This window comes from Pinus tabuliformis, chromosome 1_1, assembly GCF_031772625.1.
Source record: "Pinus tabuliformis cultivar Carrire ecotype Pingquan chromosome 1_1, CPIR1, whole genome shotgun sequence".
Lineage (NCBI taxonomy): Eukaryota > Viridiplantae > Streptophyta > Pinopsida > Pinales > Pinaceae > Pinus > Pinus tabuliformis.
Window position 1 is genome coordinate 601,696,245 of NC_142297.1, and position 15,521 is coordinate 601,711,765.

The following is a 15,521-nucleotide window of genomic DNA, read 5'->3' on the forward strand; positions in this document are numbered from 1 at the left end:
CATGTAGACCAGTTGGAAATACATAGATAGCTCACTATTTTCAATATGGCAAGTGGTACTTTTGGCAAAAACTTGGCAAAGATGGCAAGAGATGTGGACCAACCAGATAAGCAATTCCAATTTCCATTTTGTTTTTCTTTTCAAGTTAAAATTGTTTACGTTCTTTACAATTCAAATTATAAACTAAGGTACTAATTAATGTCATTTTCTTTGCAGCACATTGGTGGCAATCATTCGGTGGCCAGTGTCCTCAATTGCAAAGGTTTGCAATTAGAGTCCTCAGTCAAACTTGCAGTGCTTCAGTTTGTGAGCGCAATTGGTCTGTTTTTGAGCGCATACACACGAAGAAGAGAAACTGTTTGGAACAAAAACGGTTAAATGATCTTGTTTTTGTGCAATACAACCTTCGACTGAGGAGGAACCAAATGATGAGCAAATTACCTGACCTAGATCCCATTGTGTCGGACGATATTGATCCAACATCATAATGGGTGGAAGAGACTGAAGATCCTGTGTTTGACGCTGATTTTGATATCGACATGGCTTTAGCGAGGGATGAGGCAGATTATGTGGCGGCATCAGAACCAGGATTAGTAGCGGCATCAAGGAAAGGCAAAGAACTAATGGAAGGCACTAGTCGTGCAGGTCGACAAACTTGTGCTTCCATTAGGTCCACTTCTATTGTCATTGGTGGCATTGATACTGAGGTTGCAAATCAGGCTGAGGCATCCTTAGACTCTGAACCAGATGATGTCTATGTAGCTCCTGATGATAATCCTGTGTCTAGTAGTGGTGATGAACTTGATGATTGATCATGTGTACACTGTAGACTTGTAGTAGGCCAATGGCCTCATAGCTTGCAACATTGCTTTTGGACTTTATAGGCCATTTAGAGCCTCATTTCTTATGTATTTTGCTATTTTGTCGATGATATGTATTGTACTCAGTGCCATTTTGATATATTCACCTTTACATGGTATATAAATGAGCAAACTTTGCATATTTTGTCTCTATTGGCTTGGAATCATGGTTTTACATCTTAAAAATAGTTTTGTTTCATTAAAAATTAATTATTTAATGTATTTTTTTAAAACCGTTCGTTTAGACCAAACCAGTCCCGGTTAGACCGGTTCCTGTCGATAAACTGGTTCATTAGGTAAACTGGTCCGGTCACCGGTTGCGGTTTTAAAAACATTGATTATGTCATATCATATATTCAAAGTGAAGTATTATAGTACTGATTTGAAGTATCAAAGTGAAGTACTATAGTATTGAATTATGTCATGTCATATATTCAAAGTGAAGTATCAAAGTGAAGTGTTATAGTACTGAATTATGTCATGTTAGGTTGCTCGACCAACTGTCCATAATGCCATCCTACTGCCATCCAATATAGTATTTTCTAAATCCAGTGATGTGAAATTCAACTCTCTACAATGCTCATAAAAACCATTATAAAAAACCAGCATTCAAAATGCATCTACAATCATATATTCAAAGTAACATCTGCAATTATATATTCAAAGTAAACATTATAACCAACAGTCTACGATGCTCAAAAATACCATGAAGAAGCCAACCTTCACGGTGAAAGTAAACATTATAACCAACAGTCTACAATGCTCGATGCTCAAAAATACCATGAAGAAGCCAACCTTCACGGTGAAAGTAAACATTATAACCAACAGTCTACAATGCTCGATGCTCAAAAATACCATGAAGAAGCCAACCTTCACGGTGAATTTGCGGGCAGTAAATTATAACTAACAGTCTACAATACTCAAAAATACCATGAAAAAGTCTACAATGCTCAAAAATACCATGAAGAAGCCAACCTTCAAGATGCATTTGCCGTCATATATTCATAGTGAAGTATTATAACCAACCAGAGCAGTGATCGTATAACTATATTCATAGCATGATACCAGTGTTCTCAAAGTAGATCCATATGAACTATGCTAATAAACAGTTGTTTGATCCACAAGGAAGTATAACAGTACTCAAAGCACCTATACCACCTATTTAGAGTAGATTATCACTATCTACAAATCAGAGATGAGCGCAGCAACGAATGAAAGTGAGACAGCAAACTGTTGCAGAAGTGTGACTGCAAGTGAAGCATACAAATAGTTGAATGTTTAACTGGCCATGTATTAAGAGTACTGCCAAAGAGATCATAACTAAGCAGTAACCGAGAGCTGAAGAACCTCAGAACAGTCATGAATCTGGACACAGCCAACAGGCAGTTCAGAATATTGGCTGAGAATGATCAATACTTTACGACCCATAAAGGCAACTCCAAGTTTTCATATCCAACGACCTTCTCACCGAAGCAGTTGTTCTGCAATATCGCCCAAGAGCCAACTCCAGAGAACAGGAAGCCACGATACAAATGCTAAAAATACTCGAATATCTTCATCCTGCTTGGCAGAATAAGAAAGCTGGCTATAAAACAACTGTTAACGACTACTCCAATATCTTCATCCTCCTTGGCAGAATAAGGCTGGCCATAAAAGACTTGAGATCAAGTCTTGGAAAATAGTACTGAGACTACTCCAATATCTTCATCCTCCTTGGCAGAATAACGCTGGCCATAAAAGACATTTGAGATCAAGTCTTGGAAAATAGTACTGAGATAAACACTAACATGACATGCTCTGGATTTGCAGTGGAATCTTCAACTGACCTTCGTCTATTTTTAAATCGATAATCACCATGCCTCTTCTGTCATAGTTCAAATCCCATCTTAACTATTGGATGAAAGGCTGAAAGGCTCATGAAATTGATGACATTTGGTGGTTGAAATGCCATTCCCATATGGTAGAAGATAATGACTACTTGCGTGACTTGATGCACTCCCTTTTATCATTCTCTATTGCATCAGATAATGCTGTCTGACTTTCTAAAAGATTCATTTTGAAAATCTTTGCAACTCTTTCAAGGATATAATGAGAAGTGGAATCATCAGATATCCAGAGGGCTCTAAGTCGGGTGTGAGGCACCCACGTCCTATTTTCATTATCCAAAATATTCCTGGTATAAGCCCCAGAGGAGCCAATGGATATGAGCATCGATCTGCACCTCTTACAGGGGATAGATGTGGTGGTGTCGCAGTCTACTGAGCCGCCGAAGGGATTTGGGTAGACAATGATATATGATAAAGGGGAAAATCCTATAAACCCTTAGCATTATGCAAATACCAGTAAAAAGAAAAATACGCTTCTTCAACTTTCAACTATCTTGGAGAAGCTCTGGCACTCATTTTAGAGTGTCTGCCTTTTTTAGGCTTGATCTCAATACCGCCCTTCAAACAGAGAAAAAGGTGGAGGATTTCTGATTGTTGTAATAAGCAAGGGTTTGTCAGACATCAAGATGCTTTCCCGCGAAGATCAGACGCTGCTGGTTGGAGCAAATCCATTATTTGGCCTGGATCTTATCTTTTGACATCTGAGTTATAGTCTTAATAAGAGTTTTGACAAAGATGAAACTGGAATATAACTATCAGATATACCTGTAAATCATCACAAGCAAGCAATTTTCTTTCGGACAAAATTGTTTATTTATCAACATTTTATGAAAAAACAGTACCAAATTCCATAAGAAAATGAGCGAATCCATTATTGGGCCTGGATCTTATCTTTTGACATCTGAGTTATGGTCTTAATAAGAGTTTTGACAGAGATGAAACTGGAATATAACTATCAGATATACCTGTAAATCATCACAAGCAAGCAATTTTCTTTTGGTCAAAATTGTTTATTTATCAACATATTATGAAAAACAGTACCAAATTCCATAAGAAAATGAGCGAATCCATTATTTGGCCTGGATCTTATCTTTTGACATCTGAGTTATGGTCTTAATAAGAGTTTTGACAAAGATGAAACTGGAATATAACTGTCTTAATAAGAGTTTTGACAAAGATGAAACTGGAATATAACTGTCAGATATACCTGTAAATCATCACAAGCAAGCAATTTTCTTTTGGTCAAAATTGTTTATTTATCAACATATTATGAAAAAACAGTACCAAATTCCATAAGAAAATGAGAAACCGTTGCCTCCCAAGGATGAAAAAAGTAATTCATAAACTAAAGGAAAATCTCTCCCAAGCCAAAACTTTAAGCAGTTGCCATAAAATAACTCTTCGCATAAACAATTTTGGAGATCTTCAAGATGCATTTTTGCATCTTCCATCATATATTCAAAGTGAATTATAACCAACAACGGCAGTGATCATATAACAATATTGATAGCATGATGCCAGTGTTCTCAAAGTAATTAGATGCATATGAACTACGCTAATAAGCAGTTGTTTGATCCACAAGTATAACAGTCCTCAAAGCACATATACCATGTATTTAGGGTAGGTGATCACCATCTACAAATCAGAGATGAGCGCAGCAAAGAATGAAATTGAATCCTCTAACTGTTCTCAACAATAAACGGAAGTGTGACTGTGCAAGTGGTATGCAATTGAAACCTCAAACTGTTCTCAACAATAAACGGAAGTGTGACTGTGCAAGTGAAGCATACTGGTAGTTAAATGTTTAATCATTCAAGTATTTAGGCCATGCATTAAGAGTGCTGCCAAAGAGATCATAACTAAGCAGTAACCAAGCGCTGAAGAACCTCATAACAGTCATGAATCTGGACATCGCCAACAGGCAGTTCAGAATTTTGGCAGAGAAGGATCAATACTCGTAAAGGCAGCCCATAAAGGCATCTCCAAGTTGTCATCTCCGACAACCTTATCACCGAAGCAGCTGTTCTGCAATGTCGCCCAAGAACCAACTCCAGAGATACCACTGCTAAAAATGCTCCAATACTCGTAAAGGCAGCCCATAAAGGCATCTCCAAGTTGTCATCTCAGACGACCTTATCACCGAAGCAGCTGTTCTGGAATGTCGCTGAAGAGCCAACTCCAGAGATACGCACTGCTAAAAATGCTCCACTATCCTCATCCTGCTTGGCAGAATAAGAAAGCTAGCTATAAAATAAACTGCTAATGGCTACTCCAATAATGTTGGCCATAAAAGACATTTGAGATCAAGTCTTGGCAGAATAAGAAAGCTAGCTATAAAACAACTGCTAACGGCTACTCCAATATCTTCAACATCCTTGGCAGAATAATGTTGGCCATAAAAGACATTTGAGATCAAGTCTTGGAAAATATTACTGAGATAAGCAGCTTCAGAGGCAGCAGATTGTAATTGCCTTCTAGAATAAAAAAAAATAGCTTCAAGTTTGCCATCACCTAACGTGCCCTAAACTCCATGAACAAATGAATAGAAACAGATAATACAGAAGTCCTGAACTCAATGGACAAATGAATAGAAACAGATAATACAGAAGTCCTGAACTCAATGGAAACGAATGGATAGAAACAGATAACGGACCAAAATGAATAGGAATATAAATGCACTTCCTGCGACAAGTACTGGCATGACAATTGAGACCTTCCAGAATAAATAAAAATGGCTTCAATTTTATCATCACCTAATCTGTCCTAAACTCAGGAACAAATGAATAGATACAGATGTCCTGAACTCAATGGACAAATGAATAGATGCAGATGTCCTGAACTCAATGGACAAATGAATAGATGCAGATGTCCTGAACTTAATGGACAAATGAACAGAAACAGATAACAAACCAAAATGAATAGGAATATAAATGCACTTCCTGCGACAATTGAGAACCAATTAATTAATTTGTTATTGCATTGTTGTAGATATGGATGATCAAATTTTACATATTTTGTCCAGTAAGGCCTATATTTGATCATATTTGATCAAATTTTATAGACCTATATTTGTTCATTTCTATCTCTAACCAAGGCTTCATGTTCCCATTATTGTTATATAGACCTATATTTGTTCATTGCTATCTCTAACCAAGGCTTCATGTTCCCATTATTGTTACAGACCGTTAAATTTTCAGTCCTCCCTGTCCTCGTTCCGAAACATGCAATAGATCCTCAAGCAGGACTGCAATTAGGAAAGCTCATAAACGAAATAATTTTTTTTATTTTTATAAAAAGGCATTCTATATAACGACAATGAGATACAAGATGATACAGAAACTGACCGTGCTTTGCCACTTGTCATTGACATTTTCCCATTGTTGTGCCCTGCAAAAATATTTACTAAATTGTGTGTGTTTCATTACCTTTGGATGTATTGTGAATAATCCCATGCATACAATGGTTTCAGAGATGGTTCATAAGACATTACTTGCACCAAAGGCTCTGGCTCTGCTAATATGGACATAGCTTTTGGGTGCAGCTATTGGATTACCTCAGTTATGGTTAAATATGGGTGAGACTCCTCCCATGGCTTGAAATTCATTGTAAATACTCCACCGGTGAGGAAATTTTCAGTCTCACCAGCAAACAATCTCCCAAGTTGTCAAGAGGCATCCATGTCGCATGGATAGATGAGGGGAATAGAGATAGGGCATTACTAACAGACAGAGAGGTCGATGCATTAATGAATAGAGTGTTCATTGCTACACACCTCAGACCAACACCCAAATTAATCAACATCTTTCAAATTAAAGACCAATTAGTTTGATCATAAGCTTTGCCAAGATCTATCTTCAGGAAAAGTGATTGCTGGCTAGTCTCTTGGCCCTCTTGAAAGCTTTCAATGTGGAAAATGCAGTGTTATGAATATATCTCTGCTAAACAAACCCTATTTTCTATTGCCACACTACATACCAGGTAAAAATCGACCAATTAGAAATCCAGAGAGATCCACTTGAAACTTTCTGTTTATAGTGAGCAGCTTTTAATAATTCGATTTCCAGAGAGATCCAATTGAAACTTTCTGTATATAGTGAGCAGCAGCTAATAATTCAAAATTGGTTGTGTTTAGATTTAATGTCTTTGGAAGTAGAACATAAACAAATATATTAACTCTGCACATTTTCAGGTCCTAAAAATTATTTATTCACCATCTGCTGGTCATCCAAATTTACATTGGTCCTATTCAGTTTGGATGTTTGATTGGTCTAAGATATTGGAGCGTATTCTTTGATCTCTGCCTCCTCTGACTCCTGCCAACTGCCTCTAGGTTCATATTTAAGCTCAAGGGCATCGATGGTGTATTTAAGCTCAAGATAGTACTCTCTCTATTTCTTATGGAGAGAGTTCTTTGATCTCTGCCTCCTCTGACTCCTGACAACTGCCTCTAGGTTCATATTTAAGCTCAAGGGCATCGAGATGGTGTATTTAAGCTCAAGGTAGTAATTTCTATTTCTTATGATTTTCATATTAGTATATCTCTTTTTGGGGTCTGTAAAATAAATTTACAACTGACCCTCATATTTAAGTTCAAGGGCATCGAGATGGTGTATTTAAGCTCAAGGCAGTACTCTCTCTATTTCTTATGATTTCCATATTGGTATATCTCTTTTTGGGGCCTGTAAAATAACTTTACAACTGACCAAGTATAGTGGCATCGCTGAGGTGGTATAATGGTCAAGGTGTTTTTTCAGAGTTTAATGAACTGGACCATCTTTTCAAACACAAGTTGAATGCTAGCATCAAACATGCAATTGATTATGTCAAGCAGTTTCCTCCTCTCCATTGCATTTGTGGTGGGTGGTTTTTACGTATAGCTAATTTGCTCAAATACCCAAATAATTTTTATGTAACTAATTTGCCTAAATACCCAAATATAAAACTGTTGATGCTAGGGGTAACAACCGTCACAAGTGCAAGGGACATATAAATGTAGTCACTCTAAATTAAACCAGCACAATTAAGCAAGGACAAAGACCATTCACCCTCATGATATAATGGTTATGCATCTTACAATTAAGCAAGGAGAAGGACCATTCACCCTCATGATATAATTAATATGCATATTAACCACAAGAAAAAAATCACAAATAGGTTCTTTCCCCTCTACCAGTATCAATGGCTAAATTTCACATTAATTGTGAGGCGGCAAAATGGAAGAATCATAGCAAGTAAAAATGGAGATAGAGATATAGCAATGGATTCAATCTTTGTATGCATTTGTCACTTTTGTTGCTTGCTTTTTATCTCCTTGTTGTCTAGCTAAAAAATAAAATCTGTTTTAGTTGTTGTTCTAAGGGTATTGCTCAGATATATCAATGTTAATGCCAGGGGTAATGATCAAATTATAAAGCAGGGAGGCTTGGACAAGTGACCACCAAAAGTTCTCACACGTACCATGGGTAGGGGATGGAAAACATGTGTGGGACCTCCACTAGTGGCCACACCTACCATGGGTACAGGTTGGCAAACATGTGTGCGACCTCCACCTCAAACCAACATGATTGTTGACGATTATAGCTCGGACAGGTGCCTCTACATAGGCTACGAGTCGAGCATGCAGAAGACGGTTAAGAGTCAAGCATGCAGAAGACGGCTCATGAGGAGTAAGTGATTAATATGATTTCTTTCCCAAGTCTAACTTAGGAAAAGTACATTAATTAATTTACTTGCTTAATGTTTGCAATTTATGGAATTAGATCGAATCTCTACCATTGATCTCAAGTGAGGCTTATGATCTAATCCTAGCCACTCATCAGCACCTAGGAGATTAGGGTTAGGGATTTGGTTTAATGAAATTATTAAATAAGTCTAAGGGAGAGGTGAAAGACACATTACGACCCATGAGGAGTAAGTGATTAATATGATTTCTTTCCCAAGTCTAACTTAGGAAAAGTACATTAATTAATTTACTTGATTAATGTTTGCAATCTATGGAATTAGATCGAATCTCTACCGTTGATCTCAAGTGAGGCTTATGATCTAATCCTAGCCACTCATCAGCACCTAGGAGATTAGGGTTAGGGATTTGGTTTAATGAAATTATTAAATAAGTCTAAGGGAGAGGTGAAAGACACATTATTCTTGGAAGATCAATTTTCTAGAAAGTGAAAGACTCAAAATTGAAGAGAAGAAGAAAAGGGTGCAGCAAGGAAATTTCATAAGAAGAATTCAGGAGCCAAGATCTTCGAGAGAGAGGAGGGCAAATTTTGTGAGGAGGCCATGTTCCAATGGAGGATTGAGCACGACCTAAAAGAGAGAGGTTGATTTCTCTAATGTGTAGAGGACCGTATAGATGGAAAAGAAACAGTTGAATTGCAAGAGGAAGAGTTGAGTTTTTAAGGGCCGAAAATCGAATTTTCTAGCAGACCGAAATTTCTAGGAGTTGCTATTTCCAATTTTTAAAATGATGTATTTTCTATGTATTCTCTGAGGGTTATTTTCCTTGGGAAAGGAGCCCTAATTTTCATGAGAATTTGTTGGACAAATTGTTGTTATTGTGACTGATTTTCTATTTTAATTCCACTGCAAATTGTGAAGTTAAATACCAATTTTCAACAATTTTAGGTGAAATTCTTTTTGGGTATAAAATAAACTGTTAGGAAAATTTAATTAGTTATGGTATAAAAATTAACATGATATCAAAGTTTTAGACTTTGAGGAGAATGAATATCAATTTGTCAAAAGGGTTACACCAACAAAATAATTTATTTTTCAGCAATTATATTTTATGGGGTTTGAGTATTTGATTTGGAAGTTGTGAGGATGGTTGCAAATGGGTTGAGGTTTGAAGACCTGTTGGAGGATGCTCACCCCTCCTACTGATGTTGCACAGCACAACTGTATGCCCATAACAAAAAGGACGTGAAGGAAAAGAGAATCATCCTGGATAGGGTGAAAGATCATGTGCATCTTTATAGGAAGAAATCCGCCAGGGAAATGTGGGAGGCTCTCACTAAGTTCTAATGTGGGAGGCTTTTAGTTACATTAGAGTGATAATTCAAAAAAGAAAATGGTGTTGAAGAAGAATGTGGGAGGCTTTTAGGTACATTAGAGTGATAATTCAAAAATGAAAATGGTGTTGAAGAAGTTGTGGAACACCAAGATGTCCAAGTTAAATATAGTTTCTACATATCTCACCAAGATCACACAGGTCCAAGATGAGTTGGCTAGAAAAATGTGGGAGGCTCTGACTAAGTTCTAATGTGGGAGGCTTTTAGTTACATTAGAGTGATAATTCAAAAAAGAAAATAATGTCCAGGTTAAATATAGTTTCTACATATCTCACCAAGATCACACAGGTCCAAGATGAGTTGGCTAGAGATGGGGAGACAATATCAAATCAGGAGTTCATGAGTTATGAGTTGGCTATAGATGGGGAGACAATATCAAATCAAGAGTTCATGAGTTGGTCAAGACAACCTTAAATGGATTTTCAAAGCTATGGGTATTCTTTAACAAAGGGATCATAGCAAAAGAGAACCTATCTAACTAGGAGAGGTTATGGGATTATTTCATTTAGGAGGAGATTCAAGGAGTCTTTTCATGGGAGCTAGTCCAAAGATGATCATGAAGGTTATGGGATTATTTCATTTAGGAGGAGATTCAAGGAGTCTTTTCATGGGAGCTAGTCCAAAGATGATCATGAAAACCTTGCTCTTGCTAATCAGGCAAGGGAGGGAAAGGGGAAGAACAACACAAGAGGAAAGAATACCTTAAAAGCGGGAGAAAAGGAGGACATGAACAAAGTGAAATGCTTTGAATGTCACAAATTTGGCCTCTATGCAAGTCGTTATCCAAACATAAAGAATGGCAAAGGGAAGTCACAAGTTGCAACATTAGTAGACTCAAAAGTGAGCAAGTTTTCCAACAAGTTCGAGAAGGAGTTCAAGGTAGTGACATGTCTTTCTAGCACCACTGATAAATATGCATGGTTCATGGACAGTTGAGCATCTCATCATATGACGAGATTGTAGGAGTAATTTTTGGCCTCTATGCAAGTTATTATCCAAACAAAAAGAATGACAAAGGGAAGTCACAAGTTGCAACATCAATAGACACAAAAGTAAGCAAGTTTACCAACAAGTTCGAGAAGGAGTTCAAGGCAGTGACGTGTTATTTGGCACTACTAATAAATATGCATGGTTCGTGGGTAGTGGAGCATCTCATCATATGACGAGATTGTAGGAGTAATTTGGCAGCATGAGAGAGGATGAGAGAGGATGATCTGAAATTTACAAGATTGATTATTTGAGCAATTGCACCAATTAACTAAAGTTACACATGTGTGAGTGAATACGGATAATTAAGTGATGTTTATGCCTTAATCATCAAACTTAAGGAACTGAAAATGAATAATTAACAACAACAATCAAAGATGCAAACAATAGCAAACATTGGTGACGAAGTTTGTCCCTCCTAGACTACGTCTTCGGGTCCTCTTCGAATGGGTGATCGTTTTTATTAGGAATGCTTCAAAGAGTTTCTTTACAAAAGATTTCACCAACTGAACTAGGCTCGCAGGCACTGTTGGTTACTATAGAAAGAAAGCCTTTTGTCGCAGCTTTCCAACACATATCTCCGTTCCTGAAAAGGCCCAAGGATGGCCAAGAAACCCTGAAAAGAGCATCTGCATGCAGATATTGAAACTCTGACTCTGAAGCTGAGTTGTCGCTCAAAACTGAAGCGCAACTTCCGCCCTGGATATGCTTGCCTCCTTCCTGAAAGGTTTCGCCTCTGAAATAGAAAAGATATTGATGGGCTCTGGAATGCCTCTCTTCTTCTCCTCGCCAAGGTTGGAACTTTCTTCTCCCCCTATGCTTATTCACTCGAAGCATTTATAAGGTGGACTAATGCTAAGTTTAGCATGATTTGTTTTACCAAATTAAGTGGTGGCCAAATGAAATGGCTCGGTGATTGATACATAATGTATATAGTTTCAAAACTATATCACTAATTCTTTTATTAGCACATGATGAATTGACTTTAAAACTAACTCCTATAGTTTCATTGGTCATTAGCGTTAACATCAAATGAGGTCTCGACTCTCGACTCTTCAACAACCATAAACATTATGTTATACCTAGCACTTGAATTATTCACGCAACAATGGTTGGTATATAGTTTTTAACCTCCGCATATTCATTTTACCAAAGTTTCGAAGCATCACCCCGACAGTTACGCCTAAACCTTTGGCACTTGAACCTATTGCCATGTGATAGAGACTTCCAACGATTAGGCTAGCTACGGTCCAGTCTGGTGGTCATCCGCTGCTCAGTTGGCATTTCCCTGTGGCTTAGCACATCAGTTGTGTGTGGTGCGTTGCCATCTCTCCGTGGCATGGTGGCATACAACCCCCACGGCATACCTCCTCTGACGGCTCGTTGGCATCCACCTCATGCCATCTGCAACTGCACTCCTCCTCCGACGGCTCGTTGGCAAGCTGACTGGACCATAGGTGTCCCTTGCCATCTGTAACTGCCCGTTGACTGAGCGGTAATCCAACTGTGTTGTGCAACCACATTAACTCCGACGTCTTGACCTGTGGCATGTTTACCTGCTCGTTACCTACTCCCGACGGTTCGATGGCAAGTGTCATGGCGCATACATGTGGCATCAACAAACTCCGTTATTCGTTGAACCTACATTAAACCCACATACCATAGTCTTTGCTATATAGGTTTGTGACATATATTTATATCCGCCATTGGACTTGGTAATATGTATCTCTGGTAATATGTATCTTTGTATCAAAATTGTGCAAAATTGTGTAGCAGCACCCTGTTACTAATGTGTTTGAGAAGGGACATGACAATCCTCCCCTCCCAAATGTTGCTTGCCCTCAAGCAATCTTAAAGCTATGTGCTCCAAAATATGCTCACCCTCCCAGGTGGCATCCTCATCTAGTAAGTACTTCCAATGCACCAAACATTGATTGTCGTCAAGCAATGCCTAAAAAAACACCCTCTCTGACTGTGGACCCCCACTATCACTGCAACTTCACCAGGGTCCCAAATGTGCCATTGGATCATCCCTAATCATTGTACTATCCTCTATAGTGAAGAAGTCCCTTGATACCAGGATCCCAAGACAACCTGATCAACGTGAAGCCCCCCTTGCTCCACTCACTATCCTGCCAGATATGGGCATTAGAACCATTGTGTCTATCACCAATACGTAGAGTGTCCTGACGATGTAAAACTCTACCCAAATCCTCATGAAGCTGCTCTACCGAATAGTCCACCCCATGCACTCTGGTTGTGGGCCCTTGAAGATACAACTCAATCCCTATGTGAATGAAGCCTCTCCTGCATGAGCTCCTCTTGAAATCCTCTTGCTGGTCATTCTGCAATGTTGATGAAGTCTCCCATGCCCTTAGTGAATCACTGAAACCCGATTCGATGACCCTCCCCTATAGAAACCAACTCAACCCTATGGGTATCTGAACTGCTAAGTACTATGACGCTAGGGTCCCATGGCCAACGTAGCAAGAAACTATCTTGTTGACCCCGCGACACTCCGGTCATCACTAACTATCTAACATACTCATACCAAAGCCTCCTCTCACATAGGTTTCAGCCACAATCTATGCGATGATCGAGGTTAGGCCCAACCTGCCAAAGCGACCCAATAATATCAACGCCTATCCCTCCATGGTTGGCCCCAATCTTGAACAACAATCTACCTCGCCCTATGGTGAGGGCTTTGGTGATTCCCCATGTGTCATCCTGTGAATGAATCAATTCGCCTGTTATCCTACCATGCTCACTAAGGAGTGGAGTATCCCACCAATCCACTAGATCCCTGGATCCCATAACCATACTAGAGATCCACAACCCCCAATCCTCTCTGCTTGTCACTGTGATATGCTGCTAGCTATTGGGACTCCTTCATTCCCCATCTTTGACTCTTATAGGTATCCATTAGGTAGGCACCGAGCATCAAGAACATGTGTTTCGAATAACCAACTGCTCCACGCTTACCAAATCACACAACAAGATCTACTATCCTAACTCCTAATGATGTGCCCTCGCCTTGTTGGAAGCCTAGGCATCATCCTACCAACAAGGGATACCATCCCTCGCACCTCATGCTCACCTAATGTCTCAATTTGTCGAGATGGAAAAGCACCATACAACTCCCTCTCGGTCACCTCCCCAAGTGTGAGCCTAGGGGTGGAACATATGATACCTCGACAATCAACCATGTTATCCCTAAGCATGTATTTGTCAACTCGTGCACCTACCAAGTGTCTCAACTAGAGAGTCTCCTCCCAGCCCATGACATGCAATGTCTCATCCAACTGCCTAAGGTGAGCCTCCCATGCCTTGCTACCTAAATGGAGAGTGTCAAGGGGCAACAACCAAACATTATGTGACTGTAAGCAACACCGGAGGAGGACGGGTGGGTATGTCCCGAAGGGTATGATCAAGAGTCTCAAGAGTAATCCTATGGACGTCCCTGTCTCTGCCTTGGATCTGCTGACACTCCCCTCTAGGCCCTATCTCCGCTAAACATGGTGTCACCAAATGCTCAACCATGTCCTCATCGATCCTAGGTGAGATGCATCCAATGGTACACCTACTACCCCTGTCCATAAGTCTCCTTGGAGGTAACGCTCCAAGCGCCCACTGCACTGCATCATCTGCATACCACCCAGTATCACCGCACTCGTCGACATGCCACTGTATATCGCAACCTGTCTCTATACACCATTGAATACCCCCAGCTACAGCCATACCACCATGTATTGTCATGTGTCCTACCTGTGTCACTGCACCTATCACTCCCGTCACGTCCTCAATGTGATGCGAGTCACTCCTCCTACCCCACAATGTCAACTGGCATGCTGTGGTATAGCACCATGTATCTCCATAATTCCTACATACTAAATCTCCCTTGAGCCATGGATAGTGTACGGTGTAACTCGTCACTGTGCATACATGCCCAAATCTCCCATGATCTTATTGGTTACCCACAACTGGGCCAAGATCATGCCCTGATACCATTGTAATGATCCTAAATGGGGAATAGGAGTAATAACAACAAATATTCTATGCAGCAAAATACAAAACGAAATGTTAAACAGACACCCATATAAAAACTGTAAATGGAGAACTTTTGAGCCATTTTATTAATTTTCTGCAAGCCAAATACAATAGATGATGTCATGGTGCACCTGAGCTTGTCTCAATGGACAAGCAGGACAAAGACCAGGTAGGAAAATGGCTGAGCTAAACGCTGCCCAACTACTGCACCACTCTACACTACATTGCCCAGAAAATTGATATTCTACTGAAGTTCGAATGGCTAGAATGGGTACTAAAACCACCTAGAAAATTATATCCTTTTAACCTCGGACTCCTTGGCCAAAACCCAGAAAAACCCAGAAGGGATTTTAGCTGGTTTTGACTTTGGTTTTTCAACTCCCTTGGAGCCTCACCCTAGCTATGGCTACCAAATTTGACCTGCTGGAAACTAGCTGCAAATCCACTTGCAAACTCCTCCAAAATGTTGGGTTTACCCTTGCTATCCAACTCCTAACTCCCTGAATGAACTCTTGGCCCGACCCAGCTACTCTCCAAGCACCATGAAATTTTGATGTGTGGCCTTTGCGCTGTCTCTCAGCCTAGAAATGTGAATTGTTGGAATGTTGGCTCAGCTAGCTGAAAGCTCCAGCGAAAATGCATGTCCAATGCTACTACCTCAGCTCCCT